The sequence below is a fragment of the Heterodontus francisci genome, chromosome 29 (genome assembly GCF_036365525.1).
Source record: "Heterodontus francisci isolate sHetFra1 chromosome 29, sHetFra1.hap1, whole genome shotgun sequence".
Taxonomy (NCBI): domain Eukaryota; kingdom Metazoa; phylum Chordata; class Chondrichthyes; order Heterodontiformes; family Heterodontidae; genus Heterodontus; species Heterodontus francisci.
In genome coordinates this window covers 29,737,158-29,753,619 of record NC_090399.1, presented here as the reverse complement: position 1 = coordinate 29,753,619, position 16,462 = coordinate 29,737,158, and the positions used below count along the sequence as shown (strand labels likewise).

The window sequence follows — 16,462 nt, the reverse complement described above, 5'->3', positions numbered from 1 at the left end:
AAAATGTAGCTGGTCTGATTAGTAAGTTTGCGGACGACACAAAGGTTAGTGGAGTTGCGGATAATGATGAGGATTGTCAGAGGATACAGCAGGATACAGATCGGTTGGAGAATTGGGCGGAGAAATGGCAGATGGAGTTTAATCCGGACAAATGTGAGGTAATGCATTTTGGAAGGTCTAATGCAGGTGGGGAGGTATACAGTAAATGGCAGGACCCTTAGGAGTATTGACAGGCAGAGAGATCTGGGCGTACAGGTCCACAGGTCACTGAAAGTGGCAACGCAGGTGGATGAGGTAGTCAAGAAGGCATACGGCATGCTTGCCTTCATCGGTCGGGGCATAGAGTATAAAAATTGGCAAGTCATGTTGTAGCTGTACAGAACCTTAGTTAGGCCACACTTAGAATATTGTGTGCAATTCTGGTCACCACACTACCAGAAGGACGTGGAGGCTTTGGAGAGGGTACAGAGGAGGTTTACCAGGATGTTGCCTGGTCTGGAGGGCATTAGCTATGAGGAGAGCTTGGAAAAACTCGGATTGTTTTCACTGGAACGACGGAGGTAGAGGGGCGACATGATAGAGGTTTACAAAGTTATGAGCGGCATGGACAGAGTGGATAGTCAGAAGATTTTTCCCAGGGTGGAAGAGTCAGTTACTAGGGGACATAGGTTTAAGGTGCGAGGGGCAAAGTTTAAAGGGATGTGCGAGGCAAGTTCTTTACACAGAGGGTGGTGAGTGCCTGGAACTTGCTGTTGGGGGAGGTGGTGGAAGCAGATATGATAGCGACGTCTAAGAGACATCTTGACAAATACATGAATAGGAAGGGAATAGAGGGATATGGGCCCCGGAAGTGCAGAAGGTGTTAGTTTAGGCAGGCATCAAGATCGGCGCAGGCTTGGAGGGCCGAATGGCCTGTTCCTGTGTTGTACTGTTCTTTGTTCTTTGTTAAAACAAAAGAAAGTAAGGGAGGTTTCTGGTTTCAAATGGCATTTATTGTATACTCAAAACTATTGTAAAAGGCTGACTATAAACTGATCACATTCTTTACTCACTGAAGTCTTCCAAATTCTTTCACTCAATGTGCTGCAGTAATGGTTGTGGCTGTTTTTGATTTGCTCAATCTGGCAATCTCACTTGTCTGCAAACACTTGAGACTATTTCTCTCAAAACTGCACCGGAAGCCCTCTATCAGCTGCCAGTCAGTAAGGTGAGCCTTGTGTCAGTCACCGCTCGACTTGTGCCTCCACCAATATTAAATTTCAACTCCCATGATGTAATGGACAATGCCCTGTGCCATAATATGTTGCTTTAGACATTTCCCGAGTGAAATCGGGCATGAGGGCGAGGTGGGGCCGTAGCGAATCAGGATTGACTTGAACGGAAAATCAGATCAAGCAAAGTGTAGATCGGGCCCTTGATTCTCTCATCTGCCCTGTTTGTGCCCCACGAGGTCAATTCCACCCCCTCCTCTTCCACAAACAGGAGCCCTTTGTAATCAGTTAGAAAATGCGGCAAGGTTAAAGGGGTAATTCTCCGCAGGAATCCCGCGGGATCATATAGAACCCCAGTACTACACCCTCCCCAGCATTACTGTCCCGTTGGTGAGCCCCAACCCACCGCACCCCCCGCCCCTTCCTGTCAGTTTCCTGTATTAGGCTAAAATTGTCCCGGGATGCGCTTTTACATCAATAAAAGGGGCCAATTTTAATCCAACCTACCTGTGACCCCAGCTGCTCTGAGATGTGGACCACCTCAAGCCCCCAGCTGAGCCCCTCAGAACTTTCTGCTACTGAGGTAGCAATGATGAGGCATCAACAGGGCTTGGATTAAAGGACAGATAGTTAATGGCAGCAAAAAGCATCATGGTTTGATGGTATAAAACATTTCAAGGGGACAGCATTGGGACTATGTTTTACAAACTATTCTCTTGTCATTTATTCATCAGGGGTTCAGTTTGGCACACAACACTTTCCTTTGATTTGCTTCATACTCCCCAAAAAGAAAATTTGTCCACTCTGTCTATAAGTAGATATGCAGGCACCACTTTGAGTTCAGAAGAAATAAGTCACTGATCGTCTGAATAATCTCTTCTTCCCCATTTTGTCACTGCCTGCAGCAAAAAAATTGGATTAAAAATCTTGAGGTAAGAGGATGCTTTGTGTTATTTATATTCATCCCGTCTTCTGAGAAAATCTCCAACTCTGGACCCCCACCCACTGTTGATCTCACTGCTGCTCCTCTCCTTGAAAGCTTTCAGCCTGAAACGAGAGGTGGGGGATCGATGTGTAGTTCCCCGTTACGTGTACATGATGGTGTTCTGTGCATATGCAGTCGTTTACATGTGTATACGATTCCTGTATCAATGCCAGTAAATCCAAAGTAAAACCAGGACAAAGCAGCCCCCCCTTGATCAGCACCCCATCGACCAACTTAAACATTCATTCCCTCCACCACTGGCACACAGTGGCAGCAGTGTGTACCATCTACAAGATGCACTGCAGCAACTCACCAGCTCTCCTTCGACAGCGCCTTCCAAACCCACTATCTCTACCATCTAGGAGGACAAGGGCAGCAGATGCATGGGAACACCACCACCTGCAAGTCAGGATGGGAACCAGGAGATGAGACATTACTGCTTTTGGCCTGTTTAGTGATCGAGATGGCAGGGAAGGTAAATGCTGTTGAAGTAATCTTGAAAAAAGAAAAAAAAAGACTTGCATTTACCTAGCGCCTTTCACAACATCAGGCCATCATAAAGCACCATACAGCCAATTAAGTACTTTTGAAGTGTAGTCACTGTTGCAATGTATGAAATGTAGTGGCCAATATGTGCACAACAAGCTCCTACAAACGGCAAAGCGATAATGGCCAGGTAATTTGTTTTTGTGATGTTGATTGAGGATTAAGTATTGGTTAGGACACCAGGGATAACTCATAGCTTGAGGTGCTGTATGGCATCTTCCTGTTCCTATGTTCTAATAAACATTGGATTGACCTGTTGAACTGAATGGCCTGTTTCTGTGTTGAAAATGTTACGTAATTCCGGCAGTGATGTCCTATGGCTGCAATGAATAGTTACTGACCATCATAGCTACCTTCCTGTATGCTGTGCATGGACCCAGACACTGAAGGATAATCTCACTGAACTCAGTATCATCAGGTGCACCTTGGTACCATATTGGGTTCAACACTGCCTTGATAACAGGGAAGTTATGCTGAACCTTGATAAAGCTCTGGTTAAGCCACAAGATTTTTTTTTTAGATTAGAGATACAGCACTGAAACAGGCCCTTCGGCCCACCGAGTCTGTGCCGAACATCAACCACCCATTTATACTAATCCTACATTCCTACCAAACATCCCCACCTGTCCCTATATTTCCCTACCACCTACCTATACTAGTGACAATTTTATAATGGCCAATTTACCTATCAACCTGCAAGTCTTTTGGCTTGTGGGAGGAAACCGGAGCACCCGGACAAAACCCACGCAGACACAGGGAGAACTTGCAAACTCCACACAGGCAGTACCCGGAATCGAACCCGGGTCCCTGGAGCTGTGAGGCTGCGGTGCTAACCACTGCGCCACTGTGCCGCCCTGAAACAAAGAGCGCCCGAACAGGGACTTGAACCCTGGACCCTCAGATTAAAAGTCTGATGCTCTACCGACTGAGCTATCCGGGCAACTAGAGTATTGCATCCAGTTCTGGTCACCACAATTTAGGAAGGATGTGAGGATCCTTGAGAGGGTGCAGAGGAGATTTACCAGCATGGTTCCAAGGATGGAGGATTTTAGTTGCAAGGTTAGGTTGGAAAATCTGGGTTTGTTCTCCTTAAACAAAGGAGATTGAGGGGAGATTTAGTAGCGGAATACAAGATTATGACAGGCTTAGATAACTTAGACAAGGAAAAACTGTTCCCATGAACAAATGGTACAAAGGACCAGGGGACACAGATTGAAAGTTTTGGGCAAAAGATGCTGGGGGAATATGAGAAAGAACTTTTTTACGCAGCGGGTGGTAATGAGCTGGAACTCGTTACCCACAAGGGTGTGGAAGCGGAGACAATCAATGACTTCAAGAAGAAGTGGAATGGCTGCTTGAGGGAGATAGGGCTACAGGGATCGAGCCAGGGAGTGGGAATGACTGCATAGCTCCATGGAGAGCCAGCATGGACTTGATAGGCCGCATGGCCTCATTCTTTGCCATAAATGACTCTAAATGACTCTACAACTCTATATCAAAGGACAGCCAATCTCACCTATGGAATTCTTGCATCCACCTCTGCATCAAACCGATGATGAGGTCTGAGACTGAATGAGCTTGGAGGACGCCAGTCATGTGTAGATTGTCAGCTATTGGAAGTTCGCCGGCAACATACTTGATCCACTACAAAACGTGAGACTGGCTTATTGTTAAATCCACGATCGATCCATATGTCCCTTTGCTTTCTTTTTTCAGATACTGAAATGGAATAAAGAGTGGATCGGGAATGCCTGAACAAGCAATTGATTTTAAATGCTAAAAAAAAAAGAAAAGGTTTGGGAGTCTTTCACTCCAATTCCTTCATTTGTGGAAATACAAGAGTAGAACAGGCACCTGCACGGGGCAGAGAGCAGTATTTTCTTATGCTGGAAATGGAAGACGTGCTTACTCCAACCTTCATGCTTGGGTAGGAAACAGGCAAATAGGATCACCCGGCAGTTATCGAACCTGCCCGGTTTACGTATCTATAGATCTCATATATAGAACAACCAATCTGCTCTGCTAGTTTAAAGCCCCCAGGGAGGTGAAATTTATTTTATTTAGAGATACAGCACTGAAACAGTCCTTTCGGCCCACTGAGTCTGTGCCGACCAACAACCACCCATTTATACTAACCCTACAGTAATCCCATATTCCCTACCACCTACCTACACTAGGAGCAATTTACAATGCCCAATTTACCTATCACCTGCAAGTCTTTGGCTGTGGGAGGAAACCGGAGCACCCGGCGAAAACCCACGCGGTCACAGGGAGAACTTGCCAACTCCGCACAGGCAGTACCCGGAATCGAACCCGGGTCCCTGGAGCTGTGAGGCTGCGGTGCTAATCACTGCGCCACTGTGCCGCCCAAATTAAAAATTAATCTCCCACAGGGCAGATTTTCATCTTGTCAACCGAGCATAGAAAACAGTCCTGACCTGATCAGACACCCATTAATAGAAACAGCCCTATTTACATTTCTATGGACTTCCTTGTTAATAAAACTGGGGCAGTTTCCATAATGGGCTGTCGATAGGACAAGAACCATCTGTATGTCCAGGCAGGTGTGTTAAAAATCTTCCTTGATGTGTCTAAAGGTCACAGATTTGGTGGGAAGAACACTTGAGACAAAAGAAAAACCATACAAATGTCAGGGGTTTCAATTCGCTGAAAATAAAAGCATGGAGTTTAATTTCACTTACTGTTAATAATGTGTACATGGTCCAGTAACTTGTGGAGAGGAAGAGATACCCTGTGAATTGCGAATCGCCACAAGTTGCTGGATGATTTGCGCTGCTCTACCAATAGCCACGTAAAAATGGCAGTCACCCTCAAACTCCCCATGAGGTTCATGATGTTGCTACATTTGCACATTGATTATGTAATAAAAGCGCCGCAAAAAGTCAAGTCTGGTAATTAACAGAGTAAGTACACTTTTAACGGTGCGATAAATGTTAATGACTGCCACTCAACCTCTCTGATCCAGAATGTGAACAATTTAAAGTGTGGAGTCTCACTTCTTCAGCTGGTGTATTGTTGTTGATTTTAGAAATGCCAAATGTTAAATATTTAAAAAATCTTATTTTCATTTCTATCTCTACTTTTTCTATTTATCTAATCTTTCTTTCCCTCTCTTTGTTTCTCTTTCTGTACCTGATTTGACTCTATTTCATTTTATTTTCTACTCTGTCGTTCCTCTGTTTCTTTCTCAATCCTTAAATTTTATTGCTGGTCCCATTGTTCACTCAGGTCCCTCATTCCTTGTTGCCCTCGTTATCAGTTTGCACCCCCAGCAAGGTCTCTATGCAAATGTATTTGAGCAGAAGGATGTGGCGAAAAGTTGAACTAATCAGGCATGTCTAGAGATATCCACATCAGCAAATTAGGGGGAGGCAGTGGCGTACTGGTATTGTCACTGGACTAGTAACCCAGAGACCCAGGTTTTGCTCTGGGGACATGGGTTCGAATCCCACCACAGCAGAAGGTGAAATTTGATTACAATTAATAAATCTGGAATTTAAAAGCTAGTCTAATGATGGCCATGAAACCATTGTCGATTGTTGTAAAAACCCATCTGCTTCACTAATGTCCTTTAGGGAAGGAAATCTGCTGTCCTTACCTGGTCTGGCCTACATGTGACTCCAGACCCACAGCAATGTGGTTGACTCTTACATGCCCTTGCAATGGCCTAGCAAGCCACTCAGTTCAAGGGCAATTAGGGATGGGCAACAAATGGTGGCCTGGCCTGCGACGCCCGCATCCCATGAAAGAATAAATTTAAAAAAATTAAAAATGTTCCCGGATTGCAGTGATGCCAGCTGATCCAATAAGCAATCTGATTATCTTCTAAAAATACTTCATATTTATTAGAGTCATAGAGAGAGACAGCACTGAAACAGGCCCTTTAGCCCGCCGAGTCTGTGCCGACCGACAACCACCCATTTATACTAATCCTACATTAATCCCATATTCCCTACTACATCCCCACCACCTACCTACACTAGGAGCAATTTACAATGGACAATTTACAGTCTTTGGCTGTGGGAGGAAACTGGAGCACCTGGCAGAAATCCACGTGGTTATAGGGAGAACTTGCAACCTCTGCACAGGCAGTACCCAGAACCAAACCAGGGTCACTGGAGCTGTGACAATGGTTTCATGGTCACCATTAGCATTTTAATGCGAGATTTTTATTAATTCAAATTTCACCATCTGCCGTGGTGGGATTTGAATGCGTGTCCCCAGTGCATTAGCCTAGGCATCTGGATTACTAGACCAGTGACATTACCATTATGCCACTGTCTCCCCATGTAGTAAAATTCCAGATTGATTAATTGATGTGATGGGATTTGAATTCATGTCCCCAGAGCACTAGCCTCGGTTTCTGGATTATTAGTCTAGTGACATTACCACTACACCACCACCTCCCTTATTTGTAGGAGAACATCCCCAAGTGCCTCAAAGTGGCAGAACCTAAAAAGTGGGCACTGACCCAAAGAAGGAGAGATTAGGAGGGATCATTAAAAAAAAATTGGTTAAAGAGATGGATTTTAGGGGGGTTGTCAAAGGAGCAGAGGGAATGTGGAAAGATGGAGCTATTTACTGAACACTGGAACAGGAGACCATTTAGCCCCTCGAGCCTGTCCCTACAATCAATGGAGATCATGGCTGATCTGTGACCTAACTCCACATATCCACCTTTGCTCCAAAACTTTAATACCTTTGGTTAACAAAAATGTATCAATCTCAGATTTTAAAATTAACAATTGACCTAATATCCATTGCCATTTGCGGAAAAGAACTTCTACCACCCTTTGCATGGAGAAGTGCTTCCTATCTTGACTCCTGAAAGATTTGGCTCTAATTTCTAGGCTCAATCACCTAGTCTTAGACGCGCCAATCAGCGGAAATATTTTTTCTCTATCTGCCCTATCAGTTCCCTTTAACAGCTTGAAAATTTCAATCAATTCAGCCCTTTGCCTTCTAACTTCCATAAAATACAACCTGAGTTTGTAAAATTGCTCCGCATAATGATTTCCAGGTATCATTCTGGCAAATCTTCGCTGCACTCACTCCAAGGCCAATATATCCTTCTAAAGGTGTGGTGCCCAGAACTGCTCTCAATTCACCTGTTGTGGTCTAACTAGGGCTCTGTAGAGCTGAAGCATGATTTCTACAGGGAATTTCAGGGCATGGGACCAAGGGCTCTGCAACCCATTGTGGGAACCAGAAACAATTCTATCCTCACCCCAGCATTCTGTCACCATCCCACTCTTCCTTGTAGTCCATTGAATCCTGCTGAAGTGCTGCGACATCAAGTGAATAAAGTGTTTGAGTGCTCATTATGCCTGTATGAGTTTACTGCAAAGGCTCAGTGGAGTGAAATATGGCTGCATGAATTAAAGGCACTCTATCTGAATGCACACAGCATTCACAATTAGATAGGTGAATTGACAGCACAAATAAAAGTAAACAGTTATCATCTAATTGCTATTATGGAGACGTGGCTGCAGGGTGACCAAGGCTGGGAACTGAATGTTCAAGGGTATTCAACATTTAGGAAGGATAGGCAAAAAGGAAAAGGAGGTGGGGTAGCACTGTTAATAAAGGATGAGATCAGTACGTTAGTGAAAGAGGATCTTAGATTGAAGGATCAAGATGTTGAATCAGTTTAGTTGAGCTAAATAATAGCAAGGGGCATCAAACATTGGTAGGAGTTGTTTATAGGCCACCAAACAGTAGTGGTAATGTAGGGCACAGTATAAACAAGGAAATTAGAGGTGCATGTAACAAGGGTAATACAGTAATCATGGGTGATTTCAATCTACATATAGATTGGGTAATCCTAATTAGCACTAATGCTGTGGAGGATGAATTCCTGGAATGTAAACAAAATGGTTTTCTAGAATCAACTAGAGAAATGGGTTATTTTAGATCTGGTAGGGCTAATTAATACTTTCATTGCAAAGGAGCATCTGGGGAAAAGTGACCATAACATGATAGAATTTTACATTAAGTTTGAAAGTGATTATAGTTCAATCTGAAACTAGGGTCTTAAATCTAAACAAAGGAAACTACCAAGGTATGAGGGGCAAGTTGGCTGTAGTAGATTGGGAAACTACATGAAAAGGTATGATGGTAGACAGGCAGTGGCTAGCCATTAAAGAATTAATACATGGTTTACAACAAACATACATTTCATTGAGGCACAAAAAACAAACAGGAAATGTGATCTAACCATGGCGAACAAGAGAAGTTAAAGATTGTGTTCGATCAAAGGAAGAGGCTTATACAGGTGCCAAAGAAGTAGTAAGCCTGAGGATTGGGAGCATTTTAGAATTCAGCAAAAGAGGACCAAGAAACTGACAAAGGAAGAGAAAATAGAATATGAAAGTAAACTAGTGAGAAACATAAAAACGGACTGTAAAAGTTTCATAGGTATGTAAAAAGGAAAAGATTAACAAAGACAAATGTAGGCCCACTATCGGCAGAAACAGGGGAATTCATGATGGGCACTAAGGAAATTGCAGAGAAACTAAACATTTACTTTGTGTGTCTTCTTGGAGGAAGATACACAAAAAGTCCCAGAAATACTAAAGAACCAAGGGACGAGTGAGAATGAGGAAGTGAAAGAAATTATTAGTAAAAGAGTAGAAATTAATGGGGCTGAAAGTTGATAAATCCCCAGGACCTGATGATCTATGCCCCAGAATGTTGAAAGAGGTGACTGTAGAGATAGTGGATGCATTGGTGATCATCTTCCAAAATTCCATAGATTCTGGAATGGTTCCTGAAGATTAGAAGGTAGCAAATGCAACCCCACTATTTAAGAAAGGATGGAGAGAGAAAACGGGGAACTACAGACCTGTTAGCCTGACACCAGTAGTAGGGAAAATGCTAGAATCTATTATAAAGGATGTTATAACAGGTCACTTAGAAAATAATGGTAGGATTAGGCAGAGTCAACATGGATTTATGAAAGGGAAAACATGTTTGACAAACCAGTTGGCGAATTTTGAGGATGTAACTAGCAGGATAGAAAAGGGGGAACCAGTGGATGTGGTGTATTTGAATTTCCAGAAGGCTTTCAATAAGATCCCACACAGGAGATTAGTAATCAAAATTAGAACACATGGGATTGGGGTAATATGCTTGTATGGATTGAGAATTGATTAATGGACAGAAAACGGAGAGTAGGAATAAACAGGTCATTCTCAGGTTGGCAGGCTGTGACTAGTGGGGTATCGCAAGGACTTGGGCCCTAGCTATTCACAATCTATATCAATAATTTAGATATGGGGACCAAATGTAATATTTCCAAATTTGCTGATGACACAAACTAGGTGGGAACATGAGTTGTGAGGAGGATGCAACGAGGCTTCAAGGGGATTTAGGCAAGCTAAGTGAGTGGGCAAGAACATGGCAGATGGAATAAAATGTGAAAAAAATGTGAAGTTGTCCACTTTGGTAGGGAAAACAGGAATGCAGAGTATTTCTTAAATGGTGAGACATTGGGAAGTGTTGATGTCCAAAGAGACCTGGGTGGCCTTGTTCATAAAGATAACATCCAGGTGCAGCAAGAAACTGGGAAGGCAAATGGTCTGCGGACCTTTATTGCAAGAAGATTTCAGTACAGGAGTAAAGAAGTCTTGCCGCAATTGTATAGAGCCTTGGTGAGACCACACCTGGAGTACTGTGTACAGTTTTACCTAAGGAAGGATATACTTACCATAGACGGAGTGCAATGAAGGTTCACCAGACGGATTCCTGGGATGGCGGGATTGTCCTATGAGAAGAGATTGAATAGACTAGGTCTATATTCTCTAGTTTAGAAGAATGAGAGGTGATCTCATTGAAGTATACGAAATACTTACAGGGCTCGAAAGGGTAGATACAGGAAGGATATTTCGCCTAGCTGGGTGGTCTAGAACTAGGAGACACAGTCTCAGAATGAGAGGTATGCCATTTAGGATTGAGATGAGGAATTTCTTCACTCAGAGGGTGGTGAATCTTTGGAGTTCTTGACCCCAGAGGGCTGCGGAGTTTCAGCCATTGAGTATGTCCAAGACAGAGATTGATAGGTTTCTCGATATTAAAGATATCAAGGAATATGGGGTAGTGTGGGAAAATGGCGCTGAGGTAGATGATCAGCCATAATCTGGTTGACTGGCAAAGAAGGCTCGAGGGGCCGAATAGCCTACGCCCGCTGCTATTTCCTATGCTCCTATTGCTGGTGCCTTGGAGTAATTATACCTTTTAATGCTGTGTAGAGAACAGACAATGAAGAATTATCCGCTTGTTTTACACCTTGTCCAAAGTTTGTTGTCCGTTGAAATAATTGGGGTAATTTTAACTTTATAAAATGGTGTAAAACTGGCATCAGCCACCCATTATGCTGATACGTGACTCCAGACCCACAGCAATGTGGTTGATCCTTAACTGCCCAGTGAAATGACCGAGCAAGCTATTTGATCGTATTCAAGAAGGCAGCTCACCCCTATCTTCTTTAGGGCAAGTAGGGATGGACACTAAATGCTGGCCTTGCCAGCGATGCTCACATCCCATAAATGAACAGGGAAAATGCACCCCAACCAATTTTCCTTTTCATTAAAGTCAAAGGAAATGGAACCCGGGTGAAATGTATAGTTGTGGCTATCATCTGTTATACACTATTGTCAAAAGTTATAATGCCACCCTAATATTTCTTTTTATTGCCTGTGTTTGGGTAATCAAATATTTTTTCCCATTTGTTTGAAGTCACCGGGGGAGGAAGAAGGTAATTTTAATTTGCATCACAGGGTGAAAAATGAGTGATCGTGCTCCTATCTCGGCTGGTGTATGTTACCTGCATGCAAATAAGCTGCACAACTGGTTTAATAAAAGCAAAATACTGCAGCAGCTGGAAATTTGAAATAAAAACAGAAAGTGCTGGAAATACTCAGCAAGTCAGGCAGCATCTGTGGAGAGAGAAACAGAGTTAACGTTTCAGTTCTGATGAAAGGTCACAGACCTGAAATGTTAACTCGGCTTCTCTCCCCACAGATGCTGCCCGACTTGCTGAGCATTTCCATCACTTTATGTTTTTATTTTTGAACAACTGGTTTGCCTGTTTATGGGCAGCTGCTGAACACAAGGGGGTAAACTCTCAACGTGTGAATCAAGCCTTTCATTGTTCTCCACTCCATGTCACAGCTCACTGCACGACCTTTCTCCCCAGAGATTCACTTGAAGAACTCAAGCGCAGCATTTTATTCTCTTATTTTTGTCAGAAAAATGTGTACCACTCAGTCAGAAATCTGCAGCTGACGAGAACAACTTTCAAGTTGGGTTCCTAAATGCACTGCTTAATAATGTCATTGGTTGCTGTTTACGTATCTTCACACTCATCCCTTGGAGAATGGCGTGAAGTAGGATTCGCAGGCTGGTTAACACTCCCTCCATGGGTCTCACCATCACGATACCAGTTGATAGGCAGTAAGTCCAATAAACTGGCAGGTTTTTATTAACCTGTTAACCAGGAGATGAGGGGACTGGTCACCCATAGCCACAAGGTAGGAATATCCCACAGGATGACAACCAAGAATTCAGAACCTGAGCTCCAGCTCACCTGGACTGTCTGGAGTGGGGTTGACAGTCTGACTCCAACACAGGAATGATAACCACTAAGTCAAAGGTTAAATTCCACGTTATTGGTGGTGGCATGAAAACTTCCACAAACAACCTTGTTATATTAGTATAAACCAGAGGGCTATAAATGTTTTAACATCTGCAGAAGCACCAAAGCTGTCACTTCTATTTACACTGAAAGTGTATAAGTTGTTAGAAAGATAAGCTACAATAAAAACAATTTTGACAACTATTAATGTCAAATTAACAAGAACTAATCCATCTTTTAATTTCTATCTTATAAGACTTGTACTTCCATAGCATCTTTCATGACGTCAGGATATCTCAGTGCTTTACAGCCAATGAAGTACTTCTGAAGTGGTGTCACTTTTTTTTCTTTCATGGGATGTGAGTGTCACTGGCATTTGTTGTCCATCCCTAATTGCAGGGAGATGGTGGCAAAGTGGTAATGTCACTGGACTACTAATCCAGAGGCCTTAGCTAATGCTCTGGGGACTGGGTTTGAATCCCAACATGGCAGATGATGAAATTTGAATTCAATTTTTAAAAAAAATCTGGAATTAAAAGTTAGTCCAATGGTGATCATGAAACCATTGTCAATGGTTGTAAATACCCATCTAGTTCATTCATGCCTTTTAGGGATGGAAATCTGCTGTCCTTACCTGGGCCTGCATGTGACTCCAGACTGCCAAAGGCAATTGGGGATGGGCAATAAATGCTGGCCATTCCAGCATCCCATGACTGAAAAAAAATTGCCCTTGACAACTGAGTGGCATGTTAGGCCATTTCAGAGGTCAGTTAAGAGTCAACCACATTGCTGTGGGTCTGCAATCACATGTAGGTCAAACCAGGTAAGGACAGCAGATTTCCTTCCCTAAAGGACATTAGTGAACCAGAAGGGTTTTAACGGCAATATTGTAATGTCGGGAAAGCGGCAGCTTATTTGTGCACAGCACAGCAGTATTGCGATAATGATGTGATAGTCTGTTTTAGATGTTGGTTGGAGGGATAAATGTTGGCCAGAACACCAGGGAGTTCCTCTTCAAAATTGTGCCTTGGAACCTTTTACATCCATCCGAGGGGGCAGACGGGGCCTCAGTTTGACGTCTCTTCCAAAAGACAGCACTTCCCAACAGTGCAGCAGTCCCTCAGTACTGCACTGAAAGTGCCAGCCTGGATTTTGTGCTCAAGTCACCATAGTGGGACACAATGTTTTGACTCAGAGGCGAGACTCAGCAGCTGTACCATTGAGCCACAGCTGACACACAGATGGAGCTGGATTGATTAAACCCATCTACTATTCTAGTGTACAATTTGAACAACGTACATCCTAATTTTCTCAAAAAGCATTGTGCTTAGTTCCTGCCAAAAAAAAAAAACAGCCTTACTTCAAGCAATAAAGCAAAACAGAGGATATTCACTTCACGGATAGGAAAATCGGGCTTGGTGTATAATAGGCAGCTAATTTAATATCACCCAAAGCTAAATTACCCTCTGCTCCACCGCTTTGGAACTGTGAGATGGCACCTTCTGGTTTTTCTGCTGGCTACACAATATGCAAAGTAACTAAAACTTAGCTGGTGGTCAAATTTGAGGAGGAGCATAATAAACCATGAAGTGGAAATGAGCAATTCAATGCAATGAATATTTGGGAAGGTATTACTGAGCCAACTATCATAGAACAGGAGTAGGCCAATCAGCCCCTCCAGCATGGTCCGCCATTCAATTTCATGTCTTTTCATCTTCTGGGCTGTTGGGGCATAAAAGCTAAAAAGCAGGTCATGAAATATATTGGTATTGACGGATTATGCCATTCAGACAGTGGGCAAATTTCCCAAGAACCCGAGCCACTTAAGGGACAACTAACTCTGGGGGAAAATGGTGGGCAGTAAATGAGTGTTTCTGTTACTGGACAAATCTTGCAACAGAAAATCCTGGCACAAGTTATGCGAGTGCTCCTTAGATTCAACAGGTAAGGGGACCGACCTTTGATTCCAGAGTGATAGAAAAAGGGAGGGACTTGCTAATGACTGACAGCCACCAATCAGGAGGGAACCAAGGCAAACAAAAAAATTAGCAAAGCCCAACCGATTAATTCAAGATCCAGATCATGTGCTCCAAATTGAGTCTCAGGTGCACACAGGAGTAAATATTTTCTAAGGGTTTATAACCTGATACAGGCAAATGAGAAGAGGCTTTATACTGATATGGTTAATATTTTACGGGTTCTATTACACCATAAATGCTATTCCTATCTGAAAATCTTCAGCTGGAGGATTAAATTCAAGATTAACAAGTTTGGAACACTTTGGTTTCGTTTCTTCATTTTATTGGCAATCTTTGCTGACTGGCTGACTTGTTTTTGTAAGCCTTGCTGACTTGTTTTTGTAAGCCTTGCTCTGGTCATTTACTGAAGACTTACCTTGCTTTTTAATCAGGCATTTCATACATTCTTTAAAAGGGAATTGGATAAATACTTGAAAAAGGAAAACTTTGCTGGGTTAAGGGGAATACAAGGACTGGATAACTCCTTCAAAGAGTCTGAATAGGCACGATGGGCCCCTTCTGTGCTGCATGATTCTACGATCCTTGTGCTGTTTTATGAAAATAAAATTAAAGTTAGCAAGCTGCAAAAAATGTGTTCATAACATGTTGCGCGCACTAGATACACCAAGAGAGGGGTAAAGATAAGGTGCAGGAACACTCCCTTCAATTTCACACCAATATGAAATGAAGTGCATCCAACAATAAACAAGTATATCAATAAAAAATAAAATTCAAAGTCAGAAATTTGGCATTAATTTTATTTTTTAAATATATATTTTATTTCGAACTATATACAGTTTAAAACTTTAGAGGTGCTTACGCCACCAATCAGTTCACAAGTATAATGAAACATGCACCCACGCAGAACACAAACCAATTTTTGTTTAAAAAGAGGCAACTGGACAGCAAATTTGCCAGAATCTCTGACTGCACTCATTTACCATCACCCCAAGCCTGTGAATCATCATTCACCAAGAGATGCACTTTAGAACTGGACATAGTGCAACTTGCCTGATTGGACTAGATGTGTGATCTATTGCACCCATGCTTGCTGATAAATTTTGCAAACTTCAGTGTAGGAGACTCTGTACAGCTTTGGAGCTTGGAAATTTCTTCTGCCCCCGTTGACACAGTCTGGGAACCGCAGCTGATGCTAACAATTAACACACTTGGATTATGTTCAACATTTCTGTGCAGGCGTTAAGAAGGTTGATTTTCAACCTCAACGTTTACTAAAAATGGTGAATGGAGAAACGGCAAAACACTAAAGGGGGCAGAAACTCTTCTCGGGGCACAGCGCAAAACAGGCAGGTGTCCAATGGGACTGCCCGTTCCAAGCCCCTCCCAACATTCAGGTTCAGACGTCAGTGGAACTGATTCTCCGCCATGCCAGACAATAAGCAGCCGATATGATACCACCTGAGACAGGTTTTCACCCCAAAAGTACTTGGAACAACAGAAACTGGAGGTTCGTCACCAAAGCAGACTGGTTAACATTTTAGTGCTAAGCCCTTCCTCAGAACTGAGCCGCTGAAGGGGACAACCATTGAAAACAACTCGTCTTTTCTCTCAACAGGCACTGAAAAAGGGTATTGCCAGCATTTTCTAATTTGGTTTCAGATTTCCTTTGCTGTTTTTCTTTACCTTTGTGCACTAATATCACAAAAATTAATTTCTAAGCCTGGATCGATGCAATTCAGTGCCAAGCCCCATGAAGCACAACAGAAACCATGACTTGACACGTCGATGATAAACCTCACTGGTTGAGCTTTTGAAACACTTTTTCCATGGGAGTTACTAAATAAAAAAAACAGGATTAAATGCAAGTTTCTCTCTCCACAGATGCTGAGTAGTCAAACCATTTTCTATTTTTATTTTATATTTGAGCTCAATGCATTATACAATTATTGAAAAATTAGGAGGACGTCACTTTTTTCACCAAAAATGGATCTGCAACTTGCAACCCCCCAGCATTGTGGGACCACCTTGACCGTACCGACTGCAGCAGTTCAAGGGGTCAGCTCATCACCACCTCCACTCTCTCAAG

General features: G+C 42.8%; 1 non-coding gene across 1 annotated transcript; it reads right to left on the bottom strand.

Annotated features, from left to right (window-relative positions):
• Nucleotides 1-3,609: 3,609 nt before the first annotated feature.
• Nucleotides 3,610-3,682, bottom strand: trnak-uuu (transfer RNA lysine (anticodon UUU)). Its single transcript has one exon. It is a non-coding gene; the product is annotated as a tRNA-Lys (tRNA).
• Between the last annotated feature and the right edge of the window lie 12,780 nt (nucleotides 3,683-16,462).